The 24,929-nt window shown below is 48.0% G+C and overlaps 1 protein-coding gene across 6 annotated transcripts in view; it reads right to left on the reverse strand.

Moving 5' to 3' along the window:
* Positions 1–24,929, reverse strand: part of KDM2B (lysine demethylase 2B) — a 126,554-nt gene that overhangs the window by 20,583 nt on the left and 81,042 nt on the right. The gene's annotated exons all lie outside the window — the stretch shown is intronic.

Here is a 24,929-nt window from a genome sequence, read left to right on the forward strand (position 1 = left end):
TGCTCAATAAACCAAACAAACCCAGGTGGAATGAGACAGTAACCCTAAGGAACCCCGACTTCAAGATCTTCTCTAAATGGGCTCCAAACGCTTCTTTCCCTGTGACTCAGAGGAAGAACAGAAGGGAAATGAACAGAAAGCAGTGCAAAAATGTGAAAGAGTGAACCAGCCAGCCACAGGTCCTGTTCAGGGGTCCTTATATCCCAGCCAGCAGTCTCAGAGCCTCTTGCAAACCAGGATCCGTGGTGGAGTTCCTGGGCCAACCGCTGGAGGACAGAGTCTGCTGAGGGGCCCTGTGCACCTGGGACTAAAAGTGGGAGGGACCAGGATGTAGCCTGCGTTGTCTGAAGCACATTTCCAAGTAGCAGGAGAGTTTGCTGAAAAATGGTTCATCTGTCAGGGAGACACTCCTTACCCCAAACCATCGGATCGAATTGGCCTCAAATGCTTAACGCCCTTTGCGGCCAATTAATCTCCAGTCCAGTCCCAGCCTTTTAATTTCACTCGCTTGCCACACCCGGATCCCTAAGAAAATTAGCTCCTCTAGTCAGTTCTGGGGGCCCAGAAGTGTGGTTACTATGTATCACAACAGTGCAAAGGGTCCTCCTTCCAGGGACCACCTTCCCCCAAGACCACAGGGGCTATCTAGAAACAGCCACATCAGAAGGAAACACCGTCCACCTTTCATCCGTCTCTTCTCCAGTGCAGTGGTCCCTGCGCAGAATGAAGATCTCACACACGCACCCCACTTCAGTACTGACACCTAAGTGTACCCTTCCCTCCAATTCATCTTCCTAGCAGCCTGCAACATTCAAGGGAACTGCAAAGCCGTCTGACGGCTGAGGTGCTCACCTTGGAAGTGCTGCTCCCCTGATCTTTATCCCCCGCAGCTTGCCCTGAGCTCCAAAGGGGAAAGGGAGATACCAGACCTGGCTCTGGTGGCCCATTGGTCCTCATCAACCCCATCCTGACCCTGCCGCTGCCACAGAGCCACTCCACGCTCACTCAGTCACGGCCACCCTGAGCTGTGAGGTGGCTCGGACAGTGGCCCTGTCACCAGGGAGACCCACAGATGGGCCTGTCACCACCAGCTGCCTCGGGGAAGGGGCTGCTCCCACACAAGCTACTCTGCCTTCCCCTAGCGAAGGTCTCGCGGCCCCCTCCCACCAGTCCTTACACTGCACCCCAATGAGGTCTCGAGTGCCCCTTGTCACACACAGGAGAAGCTTGGCAGCCCTAACACCAGAAGAGGGATAAATCGGCCCACACGTCATACATGTACATTCATGTCAGGTATTGCTGCCAGATGAGTAGTAAAGGGGAAAAAAAAAAAAGAAGATGAGTTCTCAGAGGCTTTGGAGATGAGAATGGTACATAAGGAGCCACGGACCTGAACACTAAGCAGCTGACCAGAGAGCAGCAAGTGTGCCAGGCAGAAGTAGCTGATGACAAGGACGGTGACAGCAGTGATGGTGGATATTTGCCGAATGCTTGCTACTGTGATCATCTTTTTGCATATGATATTACTTTATTTTTCCAATAATGACCCTATGAGAGATGCCATTTCTCAGATGAGGGGACTGGAGAGGGAGGATAAGTGGCTTGCCCAAGGTGACAGAGCCAGTAGAGGATGAGCACACACCCAGACTGTGCTCTGAGCACTACGAATTACAGCACACGGGCAGGCACAGCAGGGCGGGAGTCCACTGGAGGTGAGCACACACCCTTGGAAGAGGCCCCTGGTCAGTGCCTTCACGCCCATAGTAGGACAGGTGCCAAAAGAAAGTACACAGAAGCACATTCACTGCCAGAGAAGTGGAAACCAGGAAGGTTTCTCCCTCCCGTCACAGCCAATGCGAGTAAGATTCTACCCCTATAAAGAGCACATGTCCTCTAAGTGACTCAGTCCTCAAACCCTGGCAATGAGGCAGACAGTGCCGAGCCTCAAGTCAGGTACAGATGTGAGGGCAGTGCACACAGTCCAACCTCCAAGGACAAACCAGAGGGGAAGGGCTCAAACTTTGACTCCCACAGCAGGAGATTCTAAGGACTAGCCGCTTTGGTGAAGGACTGAAAACATTCCTGGGGTCCAAACACGGTTCTCTTCTTCCACTCAGGAGCGTCAGGTATAAATAGCTGCTGGGCACCTCTGTCCTTACTGGCCATGGGGACAGTGTCCCTCTGAAGTCAAAAGTTAGGCCAATCCAGCCAGGGTCACAGAGCTCGTAAGTGACTGTGAAACAAGTCTACCTTCCAGTGCTTTCCAAAGTACATTCCTCTCCAGAGAGGCACTTTTCCAACCCATGAAAAAAACCCAAATTCTTCAGGATCCCAATGGCAGCTGAGACATCCTGGAAAATGACAGGGCAAACGAGAGACGATGTCCTGGAAGAAGAGGTGTGAGGAGGCTCTGTTTCTGAAGACCTTGACTCAGGCCCTCTCTAGCCAGCTGCCAAGTCAAGCTAGAAAAGCTGCTGCCACCTACAGCCTCATGGCCAGTTTTTGCAGGCAGTGGACACCAGCTGGCTTGTCAGGAGTCAGCTGAGCAGCACTTGAAATGCAGGCACCTAAGAAAGACCACCCAGAAAATCAACAGGTGAAAAAGACGGTGGAGGGTCTCTATTAAGGAAGGTGAACACATCAAAGCCCTGTCATTCTGGCATGAAACTTCTGTCCTAATCTCTTCTGTGTGATACCTAAAGGTTCAAAACTCAGGGTGCCTGGGTGGCTCAGTCAGTTAAGTGTCCGACTTTGACTCAGGTCGTGAACTTGCGGTTTGTGAGTTCAAGCCCCACGTCTGGCTCTGCTGACAGCTCACAGACTGGAACCTGCTTCAGATTCTGTGTCTCCCTCACTCTCTGCCCCTCCCCCACCTTGCACCCTGTCTCTCTCAAAACTAAATTTAAAAACACTTAAAAGTTCAAAACCAATTCTAAATTCCACTCTATCCTACCTTTGCCTCTATTTGTTCAAGTAACCCAGAATGCATCTTTGTTAATTTCAGCATGAACTATTCTCAGCAAATGGAGTGATGGTATCCACTGACTTTCACTTTACAAACTGGCCTCCTCAACCCCAAGGCGACTTGTTGATTTTATCAGCCCAGCTCCACCTGTTAAGGACATCTAGAGTCCATAACTGTCCCCCACACAAAACATAGTATTCTGACACCTCTTCTCCATCAGTTACTCCTAAGCATTTTCCTTAACAGCAATAGTATTTTGGTAGTTCTTTCATTCACTTGTTCATTCATTCCACAAGTATTAACAGTGCATCCTATCCATCAGATCCTCTTCTCCTGAATATTCTTGGGCAGAACCTCTTCAATCCCTCACGTCTAAAATACTGGGATTAAAATTACTTGGATTAACCTAAATTAATGAAAAGACATCCCATGTTCATGGATTGAGAGACTTAATATTGTCATGATGGCAATACTCCCCAAAGTGATCTATAAATTCTATGCAATCCCTGTGAAAGTCCCAGCTGTTTTTTTTTTTTTTTCTTTTTTTTTTTTTTTTTGCAGAAATCGACAAGCTGACCTTAAAATTCATGTGGAAATGCCAGGGACCTGGAAAGGCCAAAACAATCTTGAAAATGAAGAGCAAAGTTAGAGGATAAATACTTCTTGATTTCAATACTTACTACAAAGCTCCAGTAAACAAGACTATGTGATGCTGGCATAAGGACAGACATATTCATCAACGGAATTGAGAATCCAGAAATAAACCCTCACAATATTTACGACAAAATGAATTTTGAGACCAAGTGATTTTCGGCAAGTGTGTCAAGATGATTTAGTCGGGGAAGAGAATAGTCTTTTCAACACATGATGCAGGGACATGCAAAAACAATGAAGTTGATCCCCTACCTCACACTATTTGTAAAATATTACCTCAAATTACCTCTTACCTAAATGTAAGAGCTAAAACTATAAAACTCTTAGAAGAAAACAAAAGGGTAAGCCTTCATGACCCTGGATTAGGCAATGATTTCTTGGATAGGACACCAAAAGCAGAGGCAACAAAAGAAAAGAGATGGACTAAACTTCAAAACTGAAAATTTTTGTGCTCAAAAGGGGCACAATCAGGTGAAAAAGCCCAGAGAGTGGGAGAACATATTGCAAATAATACATTTGGTAAGGGACTAGTATCTAAAATATATAAAGAACTCTAATGACTCAACAATAAAAAGACAAACATCCCAATTTTAAAATGGACAAAGGATTTAGGGGCGCCTGGGTGGCTCAGTCGGTTGAGCGTCTGACTTCAGCTCAGGTCACAATCTTGCGGTTGACAAGTTCCAGCCCCACATCGGGCTCTGTGCTGACAGCTCAGAACTTGGAGCCTGCTTCAGATTCTGTGTCTCCCTCTCTCTCTGCCTCTCCCCCACTCATGCTCTGTCTCTCTCTGTCTCAAAAACAAAGATAAACATTAAAAAAAAATTTTTTTAATTAAAAAGTAGACAAAGGATTTAAATAGGTATATTTTCAAAAACATACAAATGGGGAACAAGCACATGGAAAGATGCTTAACATTACTAGCCAACAAGAGTATGTAATCTGCACTGGAGACTCATTCATTAATGAGTCACAGGTTCACCCACCTGCCTACTCAAGTGTTTTCTGGCTGAGAATTCTGTACCAGATTCAATAGTAGGTGCTGGGAATACAGAGATGAATAAGATGCATCCCATACTCTCAAAGGCATTAGAGTCTAGGGTGAGAAAAACAAACAACCACGTAAATGCAATGCAATGTGATGGTGATGATAATGATATTACAAGTAACGCTGTCTGAAGTAATCATTCCTTTCAATATTTGCATCAGTAACCTATGAGACAGGAATTATGATCTCCATTCAGGAGGAAACTGAAAGAAAAAAAAAAGTGAGGAAACCGAGGCACAGCAGAGTTAAGTCATCTACCTAATGTCATACTGCCAATGAATGAGAAGCTGAGATGTGAGCCTCAGCAGTGACTCTAAAGCATGGCCCCTGGCATGCGGACCCAGAAGAAATGCCTCATCTCACTGGGAAGGGATATTGGGAAAAGGGTCACAGACAGAGGAGGTGGCGACTAAGGTGGGTCTTAAGGGAGAACAAGCCGCATCTTCAGGCCGAGGGTAGGGGTGGGGGTAGGGAGCAGATACTCTAGGCAGAAAGAAGAGTAATAAGACAGAGACATGAAGTGACATGACATGTTCAATAGCCTGACACAACTACTTGAGATGTCAGAAGCCCAATCTTGTAGGGCCTCATAGGACACAGAAATACGGTGTCCCCTGTAAGAGCAGTGAAAGGACTTTACGCTCAGGAGCAACATGCACAAGTGTGAGGAGTGACTTTCTGGACAGTGAGCAAGATGACAGGCGGGGAGAGGAGTTGAGAAGGGTACGACGACAGCAGTCCAGGCTGAAGATGATGAAGGCATGAGCAGAAGCCACAGAAGCGTTGACAGGGAGGGGATGATTCAGGACATGTTTTAGAAGCAGACCTGGTTTTAGAAGACCCCGGAGGCTGCCTGAACATGGGGCATACAAGCAGGAAGAGCCCTGGAAAGCTCTGAGGTTTATAGATTGAGCAACAGGAGAACAAGGGGCCTAGGAGAGGAAGGAAAGATCAGTGACTCCACCGTGGACACACAGAATCTGAGGAGCCACAGGACATTCAAGGAAGCTGGCCGGCAGCGGGAGGGACCAGAGTGGATCCACAGCCGGGAGTCAGCATCACATAGTGTTAAACTAGTTAAGTCCACGAGGCTGCCCAGGGAGGACGGGCGGAGTGAAAAGAGGGTCCTGGACACTACCTCCAAGACTACGGACATTCAAGGGCCAGTGAGAAAGACCAGCCCGCGGAGGAACGGCCAGAAAGGCAGGCAAAGCAGCAGGCGGTTGGGTCATCCCTGAGCCAGGGAAGAGTTTCAAGAAGGGACGACTGTCCAGAGGAGTCAGTGAGAAAAACAGTGAAATGTGGCTGTGTGGTTTTACAGTGAAGACCGTTGTATATTTCCCAGCAAGCTACCCCCAACAGCAGCACACTGACACTCAGCCCCACGAGGGGTAGTGATGGCCCCCCCACATCTGTCATGCTAATGCTGTATTCTGCATAACATAGATTCACCTCAACATATGTCTGTTCCCAAATCTTCATGCATAATGGACATCCCAGGAAAAGCTGGATGTTAGCAGCAGTGTGGGGCCCCTTAACACACACCTGTAGACTCCAGGGAGGGCTTTGGTTTGTTTATATACTGAGGGTAAGGAGCAAGAGAATAAAAACACGAGAGCTACCGGAAACCCAGGGGATGCGAGGACCTCTGGAGAATCTGAGGAAAGCTAAGGACCTTTTCCCAGAAAAATGCACACAAAGTCACAAACCTTTGATATTATTTCAGAAAGGTTCAGGGACCCCTGTCTTAAAATTTCATAAGAAGCTACAATGAGTAATACAGTAGTTATGGCTGCATAAACTTCTGAGAGATTTTCCTCTTCATAATTTTCTATTATTTTTACTTTTTTAAAACAACAATCACTTTTAGTTTAAGAAAAGGAACAAAGCTATTTTCACTTCAGGGGTTAAAAAAAAAGATGGAACACATATTCTCATTAACAGCCCTTTTTTGGGGGGCATCTCCTCAAACTGAACACAGCTAAAGAATTTTCTGACACATTCTGCACTGGAGAAGCAAATCAAGTCCAGGGGAGAAGGCCCAGCCAAGAGTGAGCACTGGCAAAGAGCAGGCAAGGGGTCTCCTCCTGCCCACCATCACCACCTCGCCCCCACCCCACACTGGGAGCAGGGGGGGAAACCCAGGCTGCTGGGGGAAGCCAAAGGGCAGACACACCTAAGGAAGCCTGATGCCGCCCAGGACCGGACACCAGCCTCAGGTGGGCACTAGAGATGGGCACGGACTTTTAAAGTGGAACAGGCAAGATTCTGATGCGGGGTGGGTGTGGGAGGGGCCAGGTGCAGCTGCTGGGGGTAACTGGGCAAGAGCAATTCCCGACAGGGCCTCCGCCGGGCTCTTCGTGAGTGTACCTGCGTGCCCACTCCTCCCTGGAGGACACTTTACAGAAGAGTGGGGTCTAGAGCTCAGAGACTCACTCTCCGGTGGAAAGATGCAAATGCTTTTGAGATCTGTAGAGGAAGCCACTGTTCTCAGGCCCAAGAAATCCTGAGGCAGAGAAAGGCTGAAAAACCTAGTGAGGAAGGGCTAGAGGAGGCCAACAGCAGGGAGTTACAGCCTGGAGCTTCCGCAGGCGTGCGGTCCTTCACGGACAATCTTCTTCTCTGCCGGGAATATGCGAAAAACCTGCTGCCCACTGACCTGGCTTAGGGGTCAGCTCAAAACACCTGAGTGAAACAGACCGCCTTAAAGTGAAGCTCAAGAACTTCTGTTGCTGACAGCTCCAGAAGGGCCACACAGGGCTGACTGTCCTCAGGAGGGGGAAAGCAGTCTGGCTACTGGGAGCACAGGTCCTCTCCTGAAGGAAGGCTCTCTCAGGAGTGGCAGACCTGAAAACCGTGGTTTTTAGCCCAGAGACACATGAAATCTTGTTTCATACCTTGTCAAAGATTGCATCTACCATAGGCCACAGGGTGTGGCCAAATTAAAAAACCAAAACAAAAGCAAGTAACAGGAACCTCAATCCAGAAACACCAAAGCACAGTCCAGGCTGGCTACCAGTGTCTTCTTGTGAATAAGCAGATGCATTTAGAGTAACCTGCTGGCAGGAATTAAGCAGACCCAAACTGAACTGAAAATTTTTCAAACCAAGATTTGGTGTGAACCAAGAAGCAAGAAGTGAGAACCATTCGCACACTGTGCTGCTGACTTGATAAAAGTTCCAAGACAAAAACCACTTGGGTTGTCTCTGGGTTAACCCAATGCCTAAGACCAGCGAGATTCAGGAACGCCTCATAAGGTGCATGTGCCTGAAAAATATCCCAGCAAAACTCAGAAAACAGTAAAATGCAACTAAACAATAAGATTTAACTTCGTCTGTTAGATAAAACCACTTAATGATGTGTCTGATACAATTTAAGCGCAGCATATACAGCGCTTCCTCAATCGCCCCCAACGGACGAGAAAGACGTTCCTACATCTCGGCCTGAACATTCCAAAACATCTTCATTCCACTGAGGAAATGCACCCAGGATTATAAATAAGCATCTTATTCACCTGGTCCTATGCCCACATGATAACTTAACCCACCCCATGCTTAATTCCTCGCACAAGTCCACCTAGCCTGTGTCCTGTTTCAAATATTGTGCAGACTGCACTCCGTAAAACCTCAACTTTCTCCCCCCGCTTCCTAAACACGAATGTTCCCGGAGCAAATTCACGCCGTAAACACACCCAGGGCTTTGTTTTATACACAGAGTTCTCCCCCCTCGTCCCAAGAGAGGTTGCTTTCCCTTCTAAATCCAACCCAGGCCAAATACTGCCATCTGGGGTCACGGCTTCCTCCGCCCCGCCGTGGCGGAGCGCACTCGCCGGGTTCCGGATTCCCCGCGCCGGCCCTCGGCTCGCACCCCTTCCTGTCTCCGTCTGCCCACGGCGGGCGGCGGGCGCGCGGCGCCCAGACAAAAGCTCCGGCCGTCGGGCCCACGGGCCCCGGGCCGCGGCGTCCTCCAGCCCAGAGGCCGAGGGTCCCGGTGCAACTTTGCAAACAGAAAAGAGGGAGGCGCAAGCGGCCGCAGGTCCGGGTGCGCCCAGGGCGGCCGGCACGCGCGTGGGCCGCGGGCGAGGGCTCGAGGGGAGGGCGAGGCGCGCCCTGGCCGCCAGCGCCGGCGCCCGCAACTTGCCCGCGGGCCGTGGCCCGCGCCCGGCAGGGCCCGCCCGACGGCGAGGCCCACATTGTCCCCGCGGCACTGCCGGCCACCCTCGCGCACAGCCGCTCGCACACGCCCCCTGCCCGGGCCGGCTGCGGGGCCCGCGGCGCCCCGGCGGCCACCGGCCTGCCGAGCTCCTCCACGCCCCGCTCGGGCCCGGCCCTGGCGGCCCCGCCGGCGGCGGCTGCAAAACTTTCTCCTCATCGCGGCGGCCGCGGCGTCGCTGCCGCCCGGGGCGCGTCAGTCGGTCGGTCGGGAGATCGGCGGGCGGGCGGGCGGCGGGTCCCTCCCTCAGCCCCACCCCGGGCCGCCGACCTGGTCCGGCTCCGATTCATAGTCGTCGTCCTCGGCGCTCACGGACATGGCCATGGCTCATGGTGGGCCCAGGCTCGCGCGCGCTGACATGGCTGGAGCGGCGCCGCCGCCGCCGCCCGCCCGGAGCAGGCTCGGCTCGCCCTGGCTCGGGCTCGGGCTCGGGCTCGGGCTCGGGCGCCTGCTGCCGCGAGGAGGGAGCCGCGCCGCGCGCCTCGCACGCCCGCGCGGGAGGGGGCGGGGAGGGGCCGGCGCGGGGAGGGCCGGGGCGCTCATGCATATGCATGAAGCGAGCCAGGAAGGGGCTGGCCCCCCGGGCCGGCGGGCCAATGGCGCGGCCGCGGCGCTCGGGCCGCACACAAAGGGAGCCCGGCCTGCGGTGACATGGGGGCGGGCCCGCCGAGGGCGGCCCCTCGCGGCCGGCGCGCGGGGACTGGGACTGCGTGGGGGCGTGCCCCGCGGCCCGCCCGGCCCGCGCGCCGCGGGATGCACATGGGTGGCTGCACGCCGCCGCCGCTCTAACAGGAAATGCACGCCCGACCTGGGGTGGGGTCTTTTGTGTGGTCCTGCGGGGCGTCTGGCAGGAGCCCCGGGGCGCACCGGCCACGGGGGGCGGCCCTGCACGCGACGCCAAGCAAGACTCCCTGTGCCCCCGGCAGCGGGCACACAGGCTCCCAGGTTTGCACATGCTTTGGGACCAGGACCTGATGCCCGCGAATACGGGAGTCCCGTACCCGGAGCTTTTAGGCCCACTGGCTTGCATATGGTGTGGGGGCTCAGTTCCCCCGGAAGCGGGCAGTTGGGTTGGGCAGGTACCCTGACGCTGCCCTCTCTGCTCTCAGGTTTGCCTTTCCAGATCAAGAGGGAGTCCACGTGAAACGTACTGTGGTGCAGGCGGGAGTTCCCACAGAGATGCCGGAGTTGGACGCTCCCAGAGAGAACGCCCCGAATGCACTCTGCCCCGAGTTGGGTGCCCCACCGTCTTGGACAGAAACCCTCCTTCCGGTGGTACCCTGGAGGTGATATGCCCTGGAAGCGATCTCAGAAGGGGCAGGGCACTTGCAGGCCAGAACCCAGTTCTCCTATGAGATTGGCAGTGTCTGAGCCTGGCCCAGAAGGAATGGGTTCTAAATTCTTAAACTGTAAAGAATTTAAACTGTAACTCTTAATGTGTAATCCAAAAGCAGCCCAGTCCTGCAGAAAATTGTTACTGGAAATCCAGATTGAGATTCATTAAAAAAATTAAAAAATGTCTATGGGACACTTTCCTCCCCCTGCCCTTATTCCGAAGAGGAGCTCTGACCATTAGCTAGAGTAATCAGTGCTGTTTGTTATAAGCATCAAAACCACAGTTAAACTCAAGACAAGGCGCAGATGACTTAGCTGGGCAGCTGGCATACTTATCGTCTAACTAGGAACGTCCAATATGACGCTAAACATGCCTACCTGTGTGTGCTCAGTTTCTTCATCTGTAAAATGGGAAGGTATGCCCAACCCAGGGATGAGCAACCTTCTGCAGAGATCAAAGCCTTTCCCAAGAAAAAGCTTATTAGCTGTGAAATCTCGTAATCAACTCTGCAGTGTTGTCCAACTGTTATTCATGCCCAGGCCACTGGCCATGAAATCCACTGTGAGAACAGAAGGGACCCACAGGCAGGTCACGGCCTGGACTTTCAAGGAAGGCAGAATGTATGTGGCAGAGACCTTGTAAGTAAAACTCAGGAGCTTCCAGCAGGGAGTCAGCAGGAGTGGGTAAGCAGGAATGTCAGTTTTACTGAGTGGATTCTGAAGTCTGTAGGAAATTTATACACCCACTGACACTATGGGGGAAAAATCCCAACAGACTTGCTCTTTACTGAAACATATTTATTCTGCGTTTCCTTCCTGCCTTCTTCCTTATAGTTTCTTTATAGTTTCCACAAGCCACTCAAGGTTAGCAAAAACAAAATGCAAAAGAATATCCCCCTCCTCTACCTTACTCCATCCCCAAAGATCTCAGCTTTTAAAAAGCTACAGTGATGGACCTAAGTCTGTATCTGATGACCTCTTAGGGGCCATTCTACCCATTAGGAAGCCCCTTAAAATAAAGGGGAGGGGCTGATAATATGCTAATCATGCTTTTACTTCATTGTCATTCATTGTGGTCAGAACTGCAAAGGTACGGAAGTGGGACTTTTTCTTGAAGGTCTCTCCCATTGCTTATCAGGAATGCAAGATCACCTAGACTTGTCTTCAGGCGATTTCTTTTGAACTCTCAAAAGCTCTTTTCTGTATTTAAGGAAGTAAAAAGACATGGTTCCCATTTATCATGGCACAAAGAAGAGAAAGGGAAAATGTTGATAAACAGAAGCTGTAGCTAACACAAACTTCCTTCCACCATATTATTTCTGAACTAGAAAGGGGCCTCACCAGACCCCCTCACTTCACAAATGAGGAAATGGAGACCCAAAGAAAATTAGGAAATACTCTCAAGCCCAGGGTCCCTTATATAATAACACCACCCAGAGACCCCCATCCTTCAGGGGTCCAGACAATAACAGCAGCTAATATTTACTAAAGCATGATTGCAGGGCTAGAGCCAGTGGTAAGTGTCTTATAGACATTATCTCATTATTCCGTATACTTTTTTTGAAAGAGAGGGTGCAAGTGAGTGAGGCAAGAGTAGAAGGGGCAGAGAGAGAGAGGGAAAGAGAGAAGAGAGAGAATCCCACAAGGGGCAGAGAGAGAGAGAGAGGGAGGGAGAGAGAAGCGGGGCTCACCCGAAGCGGGGTTTGAGCTCCCCCAATGCAGGGCTCAAATTCATCAACCATGAAATCATGACCGGAGCCAAAGTCAGATGCTTAACTGACTGAGCCACCCAGATGCCCCTACCTTTATTTATTTTTTAAGTTTATTTATTTATTTTGAGAGAGAGCACATGCACACAAGTGGGGGAGGGGCAGAGACAGAGAGGGAGAGAGAGAATCCCAAGCAGGCTCTGCACTGTCAGTACGGAGCCAGATGTGGGGCTTAAACTCAGTGACCTCGAGATCATGACCTGAGCTGAAATCAAGAATTGGACGCTTAGATAGAGCCACCCAGATGTCCTATGCCTTTTTGTTTGTTTGTTCATTTTCTTTCAGAGAGACAGAATGCATAACTGGGGGAGAGGCAGAGAGAGAAGGAGAGAAAGAATCCCAAGCAGGCTCCTTGCTGTCAATGCAGACCGTGAGATCATGAACTGAACCGAAATTAAGAGTCCGGACACTTAACTGACTGAGGCCCTTATTTATCCCATTAAACAGCCCTATCAGGTATGTACCATTGTTCACCCATTTTATAGATGAGGAAACTGAGGCATATTGCTGCTAGGAAATGAAAGCACCTGGATCTGACTCCGCAGGCAGCTGGAGCCTAGAGCCGAGAGCCTGGGGCTTGGGCTGTTAATCACACCGCTCCGATCCCTCACGCCAGAGCCAAAAGAGGATGCCAAATGAGATCGATACAAGCATCCAAGTGAAAAACTCAGACTTCTGTAGAATTAAATCAACTATCCCTTATTAAATTTTGCAAATTCTGTATTCTCCGTTCAAATTCAATTTCAAGGCAGATAGGTATGGTTTTGGTAACCAAACTGCTGTCTGATCAATCATCTGTCAGGGGCCAGGTCTGGAAGTTGGAAATCAGGAGTGAGACATGATAATGCAGTGGATCCTCTCCAAACAGTAAGAAGGCTCCTGCCAGCCACTATCCTAACACCTCTTCAAAATTCCTCTTTTGAGGGGTGCCTGGGTGGCTCAGTCGGTTAAGCGTCAACTTTGGTTCAGGTCACGATCTCACGGTTTGTGAGCCCGAGCCGCACGTCGGGCTCTGTGCTGTCAGCTCGGAGCCTGGAGCTTCCGATTCTGTGTGTCCCTCTCTCTCTGCCCTTCCCCCGCTCACACTCTGTCTCTCTCTCTCTCTCTCTCTCATAAATAAATAAAACATTAAAAAAATTTTTTTCTAATTCCTCTTTTGACACTTGCAAAGAACTTCTTACTCCTCCCCTCGGTCAAGTTTCCTTTAGCTAATTGGCACACACAATTATCCAACATTTGTTTTGTATTAAAAGTGTGCTGGGCTGTATATAAAATACATTATGCTAGGGGCACCTTGGTGGATCAGTCAGTTAAGCATCCAATTCATGACTTCGGCTCAAGTTATGATCTCATGGTTCATGAGTTTGAGCCCTGCATCGGGCTCTGCACTGACAGTGCAGAGCCTGCTTGGGATCTGTCTCCCTCTCTCTCTGCCCCTACCCCCTTGCTATCTCTCTCTCAAAATAAAAAAAAATAAACTTTAAAAACGATTAAGGGGTGCTTGGGTAGCTCAGTCGGTTAAGCATCCAACTTCGGCTCAGGTCATGATCTCGCAGTTTATGAGTTCGAGCCCCGCATCGGGCTCTGTGCTGACAGCTTGGAGTCTACAGTCTGCTTCAGAATCTGTATCTCTCTCTCTCTCTCTCTGCCCCTCCCCTGCTCTCACTCTGTCTCTTGCTCTTAAAAATAAATAAACATTAAAAATTTTGGGGCGCCTGGGTGGCGCAGTCGGTTAAGCGTCGGACTTCAGCCAGGTCACGATCTCGCGGTCCGTGAGTTCGAGCCCCACGTCAGGCTCTGGGCTGATGGCTCAGAGCCTGGAGCCTGTTTCCGATTCTGTGTCTCCCTCTCTCTCTGCCCCCCCCCCCCATTCATGCTCTGTCTCTCTCTGTCCCAAAAATAAATAAACATTGAAAAAAAAATTTTTAAAAAAATTTTTAAGAAAAAATGTATTCAGAAATACATTATGCTAGCCCGGGACCAGCAGAATTGCCACCTGAAAATTTAGTGTTTACATTGTGCTTCTAGGCTTATCCTTTCTCCCTCATCTTTCCCTCATCTTTGACCCTCAGAGCTGAATGCTCTCCCAGCTCCACTTAGCCAAGGCTTATATTCTTAGAAAGAGCTTCCCAAAGCTGATGCCACCCGAGCAGTTGGTGCTTGCCCTGAGCCAGGAGGATCCAGAACTTCCACCAAGCAGGGAAGAAATAAACAAAAAACAGATGGGAGCCGAATCAGCCTTGGTCACAGTCGGCACCCACTTCCCTGTTTTCTCTCTGTCATTTAATTTTCTGGTCTGCCTATCAGATCATGAGATACCAGGAATGACCCCTATATGCTGAGAGATTGTGCCCAGAATTAGCCACCTAAGGACACTGCAGGCTGTCCCCAGTGCAGGCACAAGCCCTGAGCTTATTAGGTTAAAGGAGGGGAGCCATCTTCTCTATCCCCATTTCCAGGAACAGGGACAAGTTGCCCGCTGGACTCTGGACTTCCCTAGGACAAGGGTTTCTCCTATGTGTGGCCCCTTTCCTTGTGCCCATGTCACAAAGCGCATGGCTAAAGCTTGGGAACATTATTTTCCAGAGGATCAAGGCAGGGAAAGAGAATGGATTCTCTGTCCAGACCAGTAACGGGCTGGCACAGTCCTAAACCAATGGACCCCATTTGTAAACATGCCCCTAAGGAGGGAACAGAAATGACAGAACAGGCACACGAAGGGGTAGCTTCCCAGCACAAGTAATAATTTATACTTAACAAGCACCAGGGAATGCGTGCTTCAGTTATTTTACTATATTTTACCCTTTGTCTCTGTTTTTCAATAGGTTTTTTTCCCCCTTAACAGCAAAAGGCGGTCTCTTGGAGAGTTATTTTTCTAATAAAATGTAAATCAGAGGATTTTTTACATTGTGTCACATAGCAACTTAGGACTGATTCCAGGGTTGCCTGGATGAAACTACAGTTCAAAGAGTGTCTGTATGACCAGCCAAGGGCTGCAGTGATTTCTGCCGAGGAAATAATAATGTTATTTAATTGCTTTCTATTTTCCCCCTGGAGAGTCATTCATTCCACAAGCATTTAAAAACCATGTATATTTGTCATATGGGTCCTTTAAACAGACTGAGCTTTCTTTTAAATGGGGTTCCTCTCCTAATAATGTCTCCTTACGTTACCAAAATCAACCAACAAATATTTACATTCACTGGAAGATTTGTGACCGGGCACAGGATTTTTTAAAGATTAACTAATTTAACAGGTGACTGGCATTGATCTGAGAAATGTTTTCCCGCCATCCACCCCATTTCCAGTTCATTCGATGACCTTAGGAAGTTACTTCCCTTCTCTACTCATTGCCCTACAAAAATCCAGGCTAAGGCTGAACACTCAATTTGGACGAAATAAATGAGTTCACTTTACAAACCCCTCTCCCCTGGGGCTCCGGAAAATAGGAGGGGCTAAAAATACTAAAATGCCAGCATAATTCTGGCCTACAACCAAGACTTCTGTACTTTAAAAATATTTCTTCTTAACAAGACCAAATCTCCCCCCTTCATTGCTTTCCTAATGGACACCCATCCCATTATGTATCTCCCCATCCTCCAGAGAAACACCTTACAGAATCAGAATAAAAAGTTCTGCATTTTCAAAGTAGATTACTTAAGATGGGATGATAACATAGACAAGACGCAAAACAGGAGTAAAATTAAGTTCATCACTGATTAGCAGCTGTTTACAATAGCCAAAATGTGGCATATCCATGCAATGTAATACATATATTTTTTTACCCACCATCATTGAGAGTGATCTTAATTCCTATTCCTGAAAGGTAACCTGGTTAGGAAATGTAGGCCCTAAACCCTGGGGCATGTTGAAACTAACCAAACCAAAGAGATAGTTGAATCGCCTCTTAAATGAGCTGCTAACAGGCACTGTGGTGGTCTGTTGGGCTCTGATGGTGCTTTAAAGACTTTAGGGAAGCCTGACAAATGCAAACGTACAGTGGTTGGTGTGGCTGGGAGTAGGGATGGGGGAACACTCCCTCTCTCTCTCTCTCTCTCACACACACACACACACACACACACACACACACACACACACACTTTGGCTGCAGCCATAGCCCTCTCTTCATTTACCATTCTTGCTTTTCTTTAAAAATGGCTCATCTCCAGCAGGCCAATTTGCCTTGAAAAGCCCCCTGGATCTATGAAATTCCATGAGTTTATCACGACACTCAACATAGAAAAAGCCTGACAAACTCATCTGTCACCATTTGAAATGGCCATTAAACCAACTCCTTATTTTGAAAATTGGAATTTAAAAGGGGAAAATTGAGCATGTATATGCTCTTTTCAGGAGGAACTATATTTAAGGGTGGCCCTAATTGATGAGGGAAAACTGTAGGGAAAAAAGCCAAGTCAGTGATGTAATTCTCAACAATTTATATCAGTGATTTATTTCTCAATAAAATTTGGGGGAGGGTATGCCAGCTAATTCACAAGGGAGAGCATGATAAACTAAAGTTCCATTTTCATCTTTTGATACAATTATTGACACAGGAAAGAATGAACAACTGGTACTAACACCATGAGTGAATGATGGAGGGAAGCAGGGAACCAGGGGGCCAATGGATCCCCTTCCAGATTGTTCTCTGGAAGAAAGAGGGACAACCATAACTGAATAATGGGGTAACAGACCACCATCACCTTAATCCACCATCTATGATATTTAACTTTAACCAAGCCTTTAGATCTCATTTCCAGTTTACAGAAATTACAAGAGCTAGGGGGAAAGTTCTGTGACACCACAGGGAAGCAATCAGAAAAATTCACATAGTGAAGGGATCCTCTGGAGGACACATGGTTCCATCTTCTTTACAAATCAATGTCCTGAGAAAGGTCTAGATTGAAATAGAATGAAAATAGATTCAATGTACCGTCCTGGATTGGAGCCTGGTTTAGATAAAGCATCTGCAAAGGATAATTTGGGAAATCTCACTATAACCAGGCACTAAGTGGTATTAAGGAATTATAAATTCTGGTAGGTGTAACCCACATGATTTTAGCTGTGTAGAAAAATATTTTTCTTTTTCAGAGATGTAAACTAAGCGCTAAGTATTTAGGAGTAGAATGACATGATGTCTGTAACTTTCTAAAGAATACTTCAGCATAAAAAATAAAGCAAGTTGAAGGGGTGCTTGGGTGGCTCAGTTGATTAAGCATCTGATTCTTAATTTCAGCTCAGGTCATGATCTCACAGTTTGTGAGATAGAGTCCTGGGTCAGGCTCTGTGCTGACAGTGTGTAGCCTGCTTGGGACTCTCTCTCTCCCTCTCTCTCTCTGTGCCTCCCCCACTGGTGTTTTCTCTCGAAAAAAAAAAAAAAAAAAAAAAAAAACCTTAAGAAGAAAAAAAAGAAGAAGGCAGGTCCCCCATTCACAGACAGGACCAGAGGATAATATTTTAAATAAAGAAACAAATAAATAAAATGGTTATTAAAACAATCAATTTTACATTATATCTATTTTCCCACAATTAAAAAAAATATGATAAGAATCAAAGAAAAGGAAATAAAAGAAATACCCTCCCTCAGGAGAATGAATATATCAATAGGGAATGCTCAAACCAATAAGCCTTGCTCCACGGAACCATCCTGTCCCATAAACATTAACCAAGGGAGACATGAATCTAAATGTCTCAACTCCTTCAGAGTGTTTTGCTGCTTAGTTATTTACACACACTGGTGGAAAACTCCAGTGGCTCAGAGTAGGTGTTACTCCAGCTGTCCCTTCTCACCTGCTTTCTTCATGTGTGATTAAAGTTTCCCTCATCTCAACAAATACACTTGCCCTTGTCACCTTTATAACAAAAAAGCAAAGTTAAACGATGTAAATACCTCACCTGTGTTCATCTACTCGTGCCTTTTTTTTCTCTAGATCACCTAAATTTGGAGAACACATTACCTGGCAACATCATGCGATCACACACGTATCCATCCTTCTAAAAAAGCCAAATGAACGGCGCCTGGGTGGCTCAGTTGGTTAAGCATCTGACTTCAGCTCAGGTCATGATCTCACAGTCCGTGAGATCAAGCCCCATGTCAGGCTCTGTGCCGACAGCTCAGAGCCTGGAGCCTGCTTCAGATTCTGTGTTTCCCTCTCTCTCTGCCCTCCTCCTCAATGAATCAATGAATCAATCAATCAATATTAAAAAGCCAAATGATGGGGGGGTGGCGCAGAAGAACATGATAACTTATTCCCCATGTCAATGATCAAGTGTCCTCCTTTAACACGGGAAATCTATGATGACATTTGACAATAAGAAAAGTCCGAGGAGGGGCACCTGGATGGCTCAGTCGATTGGATGGCTGACTTTGGCTCAGGTCATGATCTCATGGTTCGTGAGTTCGAGCCCCGTGTCGGGCTTCTGCTGACAGCTTGGAGCCTGGAGCCTGCTTCGGGTTCCGTGTCTCCCTCTCTTTCTGCCCCTCCCCTGCTCGCACTGTCTCTCTGTCTCTCAAGAACAAATAAATGTTAAAAAAAATTTTTTAATTAAAAAAAAAAAGAAAAAAGAAAAGTCTGAAGGATAGGCCATTGTTCCAGAAATAAAACAAGGATAATGGCAGGCAATCACTTACAGTGCCTGCCTGGCTTTCTAATTACCCCACCAAAGGCAGGAGCCCGCAATATTTCAATTGCTTTCCAAGAATTTGTCTTTGGCGTTATTAACACAGACAGCTGAGCAGGTTATCAGACTAAGAAAGAAATCCTCGGCTGCAGACTTTAATTACAGGTTATTTTAGCTGAACGCTGACTTAAAGTTCAATAAAGCAGTTCTAAAATGACACAGACGATGGCTGAGAAATTCCAGGTGATTTCTAAGTCCAGTGGGATAAAGAAGGTTGTTTAAATCTGAGGGACAAAAAAAGGGTCCAAAAGTACCCATGAGCAATGAACATTCCATTTAGCATTCTTTCACAGTTGGCTGGGGCTGGGACATAAAAGTTGCAGTAAGGAGAGATCCACATTCTCACCAAAGAGACATAGGTAGAAGAAAGACAGCCAAGAGCCTGAAACGGATGGAGTCCGATTTCATCTTTTAGAAATGCTGCGAAAACCTGTGATCGAGTTCATTCACTCAACAGACATTTCCTGGGTCCTTGCTATCTGGGAGAAATCGTGCATGACAGGATAAAAATGGAGAAGGAAAAAATTAATAAGATGAGCTCCAGTCTCAGGAAGCTGGTGAAGGCCATAAAATGCAGAGTAGAATATAGACGTCCAGTGGAAAGAGAGACTGGGAAGTACAGCCGTCAGGATCTTGGCAGGAAATGGATGGTACCCTGGCACCCTCATACCAGGTCATGTGGGAGAGTTTAACAGAGACTCGGTTTGCAGAGAGGGTAAGTAGGGTTAGGGAAATCTACAAGGCACAGTGTTACACCTCAAGCCTAGCAACGGCCATGAGACATTACCTCCCTTTGGCTGATGGGCTATGAGAGGGAACAGTTACTGGACTGGAAATGCAGAGAAAAAAGTTGGAGAAGGCCACAAAACAGGAATCGTGGCCTTCAAAAGAAGGAAACAGCCAACCTTCAATGATCCCATGGGGAGGAAGCTGGGGGAATAAATACCCCAGCCTCTTTCTCCTCCCACATTTCCATCTCATGCTGGTACTACCCATTGGCTGAGCCCAACCAGAAGCCAGAGAAGGCAAGAAAGCCCTTTGACGGAGCCCACTTTTGGAGCAGGTGGGAGAAGGCTGGAGAGGGGCTCTGAAGGTACAAATAGAAAACATCCAGCCCAGGAAGCTTCCTGGCGAAGAAGTTTGGCTGGGCTTAGAGGTGGAAATTTTGTACATGGGGAAATAAGAAGGGCATTTCCAGAAGGGGAATAGTGTGAGCAAAGACCAAGGCAACTAAATGGAAAATATGGAGTAATTCAGTTCCCCTACAATGTTGAGGAGATGAGAGAAAATCATGAGATTCCATGGCAGAAACACAAGTGAAGACTTGGGCACTTGGGACCGGGTCAAGGATTTGGGAGATGATTTAAAGATGGAAGGCTTGACAAGTTTATAGGCTGAATCTTTTTTTTTTTTTTAATGTTTATTTATTGTTGAGAGAGAAAGACAGCGTGTGAGCAGGGAGGGGCAGAGAAAGAGAGGGAGACACAGAAACTGAAGCAGGCTCCAGGCTCTGAGTTGTCAGCACAGAGCCTGACCTGGGGCTTGAACCCACAAACTGTGAGATCATGACCTGAGTCAAAGTCTGGTGCTTAACCGACTGAGCCACCCAGGTGCCCCTATAGGCTGAATCTTACCTGCCCCAAAATTCATATAGTGAAGTCTTACCCACCGTAATGTGTCAGAATATGACACTGAGTCTTTACAGAGGTGATTTAGTTAAAATCAAGCTATTAGGGCCCTAATTCAGTATGACTGGTGTCCTTATAGAAGGAGGAAATTTGGACACAGACACGTACAGAGGGGGGACAATGTGAAGACACAGGGAGAAGACAGGACGCTTACCTACAAAAAGTCAGCAGGCAAAGCCACAGTTCTGTCCTGCCTAGGTCTCATGTGGTGTGCTCTAGAAGCTTCTACCCTCCGGCTTCGGTTCACTCCACCAAAAAGGGAGGGTTCTGATGAAATCCCTGTCATCCGGCTCGCAAAACCATGTGAGTTCAGCCACAAACCGATTTGGAATCGGAGCTCACAAAAACTGGTCCAGAGACCTGAGCCCCAGCTTCTCCGTTCACCACCGATGATTTTCTTCCAACTGGATTTTTCTACTTGTTGATGTTGTGTGCAACACTCTCCAGAATAAGCAGGCTATTTTTGTGGGTATTCCTTCATCACAGGTTTCTGCTGCACTCCTGGGAACCTGCTGGACTTCACAGATGACTTAGCTGTCACTGAGGAAAACCCTGGGGATTCCAGACGAGGGGCCCCAGATCGTTTTCCATTTGCTTCCCCTCGCTGCAGCCTACCCACCATCCACTGGTTTCCCTTGCCTTTCTCTGCTCTCCTGGTGCCAGGGCTCTTTCACTGCCGGCTTCCTCCAGGCCCGTGAGCATTACACCCACCGGCTCTTGGAGTCTGCTCTCAGGAAGCTGGAAAGACTGGGCATGCTCGCCTCCTACCCTGACCCAAAAGCAAAGCCTGTGGCCTCAACAGCCTCAAACCCTCAGGGGCACAGTCTAAGGCAACAGTCACCCACAGCACCCGGGACTTCTCCTTTCGGGGGAGTGAGGAAGGGATAAAGGAGGAGAACCACTTTTTTAAACCAGCTCCCCCGTAAGGGTATGCCGGCCATTTCAGAAAAGCCATGACTACTTAGGGGAGAATGAAGTCACTAGGGTCTTTGCTTGAGATTAAGTGTTTGCCCCAGCCAATAGTAACTGAAGGATGGGAAATGTCTCTAAACTCTTCACCCCCTTCCCCTGCTCCATGCCATTCCTTCCATATCCGCTATTTCCATAGAGACCATCACCAGCCTTCTGGAAGGCAAATTCAGGGTTGTCAATTACTTAGAAGCCATAATTGCAAAAAATCACATTAACTATCACTGACTGATAGCCTACTGTCGAGGTACTTTACAGACGGCATCTCACAGCAACTCTACAGGAAAGGCACTATTAGCCCTTATAACAGATGAGTAAACTGAGGCTCAGTCTTGCCTACAACCACACAGTTGGTGGCAAAGCCTGGGTTCAATTCCCAGATGCATCTGACCCCAGAGCCCACCCTAGTCACGCATGAGAATTGCCTACAAAGTGTCAAGAAAGTGTAGACCTCCCAGGCTCCACCGCAAACCTACTAAATCTCAATGTCCCAGACCAGGCCCAGGAAGCTGTATTTTTTTTTTTTTTTTTTTACAAGTTCCCCAGGTAAAGCTGATGCCAGCAGCCTGAAGACTGGCTCTCATTAGACCGCAATGCCTTTCTCGGAAACTACCTGGCCCCGAGTAGGCAACAATAAAAGGCAGGCATTATCGTCATCCTCCTCCTCCTCGTCATCAATTTAATTACTCCGGGGGTGACAGGAATCGACAGCAGAGCAAAAAAAGAACAGGAAGTACACGGGGCCTCTTTTTATTGAATTATGTGCCTCTCTTTCAGGTAAGGGCTATGTGTCACACCAGAGGGACCCCACACTTATCAAGCCTCCCAGATCTAAATGACCAACTGCAGAGGAAGGGGAAGAGAAACAAAGGGGAACCAAGAGTAACACAGACATCAGGTGTGTGTGTGTGTCACTTCCTGCCGTGGTTCCTGCGTGGCCCTGTAACGTCCCCATAAGGAAGCCAATCCAATAACTGAAAAGGGCTGTCCCACGTCCCCTGTCAGGGTACTTGTGCATACACACTCCAGCCTGTCTGCTCCTAACTCCAGAAAAACTGTCAATAATTGAAATTCATGTGGCAGCCCAGTTTGGCCACTCAAGCTGATGGGTTAAGATGCAGACAGCTGTGGCTCAGTCTCCCCTCCTTCCTCAGTTTCCCTCCGTGTGAAAGCACCGGCAAGCTAGCTGGGTAGAAGTGTCTGGCTGGTGAGCCGAAGGTCAACTTGCTAATAAGACTGAGGTCGGAGGTCAAGCCTCAAAGAAGCTCAGTTCTCCTGGCTTGGTTCCAAGGTCACAGACAGGCCCCCAAAATCCTGCCACCTGGTCATAAAAGGGAGCAGCCAGAGTGTAGACGGATCAAAACAAATCCATCACCGCTGGTGGGAACGGCCAATCGGGGGAATGGTGACGGATGGTGATTCAGTAGCATCTTTGATTTGAAAGACACGACATCAGAAATGACCTCACAGCACCTAATCAGTTCCAGAAAGGGACTTTGTTCTCCAGGAGACAAGGTGGGAGATCAAAGCATTTCTTGCTAATCATCATTTAGCATTAATTACTTGTTAAGTAACCTGACCCAGACCCAATACCGCTCCCTACCTCGCATCCTGACAGCCTCAACGAACACCCTTGATCTTTCAACCCAACCTGCATCAAATTGGGAGCAAGCGGACTGCAAACCTGGGAACGGACAGACCCCGGGCGGCCCAGGCAGTCAGTCGTTCAGTTACTTCTCCTTTTCCTGTGAACTTTTTAACCCCACCAGCCAGGAAATGCATACACAGGGCAGCGGGCTTCCCCGCCCCCGGCTTCTCCACCACACTGCACGAGTTCCTCAGATCTGGGCACTAACGCCTCTCCATTCACAAGCTGTGTGGCCCAAGGCATACCGGCATCCCTCTCTGAGACCCCGGTTTCAACTGCACGCACAGAGATAACACTATCCACACCTCCCAGCCTCGTTGTAAGGATTAAACAAGATGTAAAAAAGACCTCTAAAGATTGGTCCATACATTGTGTAGGAAACTACAGGGGGTTGGGGCTGTACTGGCAATAATTTATTTCTAGAGCTGAGTGGGGGCCATGGAGTTCATTATTATATTACTTACATCTTTTTTTGTTGCTCTGAAATAATGTATGATAAATGCTACAGATTGAATTGTGTCCCCCCTGCCCCCCAAATTCTTATGTTGAAGCCCTAACCCCAGTGCCTCAGAATGTGACTACCTGGAGATAAAGTCTTTCAGGAAGTAACTAAGTTAAAATGGGGTCATTCGGGTGGGTCCCAATTCAGCAAGACTGAGGTCCTTATAAGAAGAGATTAAGACACAGGCACACACAGAGGGCAGACCACGTGATAACAAAGAGAGACAACAGCTATCGACAAGCCCAGGAGAGAGTCCCCAGAAGAAATGCGTCCTGCCAACTGACTTCTGGCCTCCAGAACTGTGAGAAAATGAACGTCTGTCCTCTAAGCCACGCACACAGTTTCTGCAGCCCTTGCAAACTCACACAATAAACCTCAAATGAGTTGTAGAAACCATAAGCTGAATGAAAACGAAAGAGACAGTACTAGTATGGCTCTAATCAAAAAGATGGATAAGGGCGCCTGGGTGGCTCAGTCTGTTGAGCGTCCAACTTCCGCTCAGGTCATGATCTCGAGGTTCGTGGGTTTGAGTTCTGTGTTGGGCTCTGTGGAGACAGCTCGGAGCCTGGAGCCTGCTTGATTCTGTGTCTCTCTCTCTCTCTCTCTCTGCCCCTCCCCCCGCTCGCAGTCTGTCTCTCTCTATCTCAAAAATAAACATTAAAAAAATTTTTTTAAAAATATAAAAGATGGATCATAAGTGTTGGCGAAGATGTGGGTTAAATTGAAACTCTCATACATTGCCAGTGGGAGTGTAAAAGGGTGTAGCCACTCTGGAAAACAGTCTAGCCATTCTTCAAAAAGTTAAACACAGAGTTACCATGTGACCAGTCAACTCCACTCCTAGGCATCTACCCAAGAGATATGAAAACATGTATCCACACAAAAACTTGTGCACGAATGTTCAGGGCATCATTATTCACAATAGCCAAAAGATAGGGACAGCCCAAAGGTCCAGCAACTGGACAAGGGATGAACAAAGTATGGTCTACAAACACAATGGAATATTATTCAGCCATAAAAAGGAATGAAATACTGACAGATGCCACTATGTGGGTGAAGCTTAAAAATATGATACTAAGTGAAAAAGCTAGTCACAAAAGGTCAAGTATTGGATAATTCCATTTACATGTCCAGAACGGGCAAATGCATAGAGACAGAAAGCAGATTAGTGGTTGTCAGGGGCTGTGGGAGGGGAAGATTTAGGGGTTGGGGACTGGCTGCTGATGGGCTTTCTTTCAGAGGGCATGAAAATGTTCTAAAATTAGACTGTGGAGATAGCTGTCCAACTCTCTGAATATCCCAATTATACTAAAATGTGAGTTGTACACTTTTAGCGGGAGAACTGTATGGTAAGCAAGTTGTATCTGTTTCATTATAAGGTGTTTAAAAAAAAAAAAGACTGGTACCCCCAAAGTATTGTTTGGTTTAGTATTGTTAAATCTCGAATGTTCTCTCTTC

This window comes from Lynx canadensis, chromosome D3 (assembly GCF_007474595.2).
Source record: "Lynx canadensis isolate LIC74 chromosome D3, mLynCan4.pri.v2, whole genome shotgun sequence".
NCBI lineage: Eukaryota > Metazoa > Chordata > Mammalia > Carnivora > Felidae > Lynx > Lynx canadensis.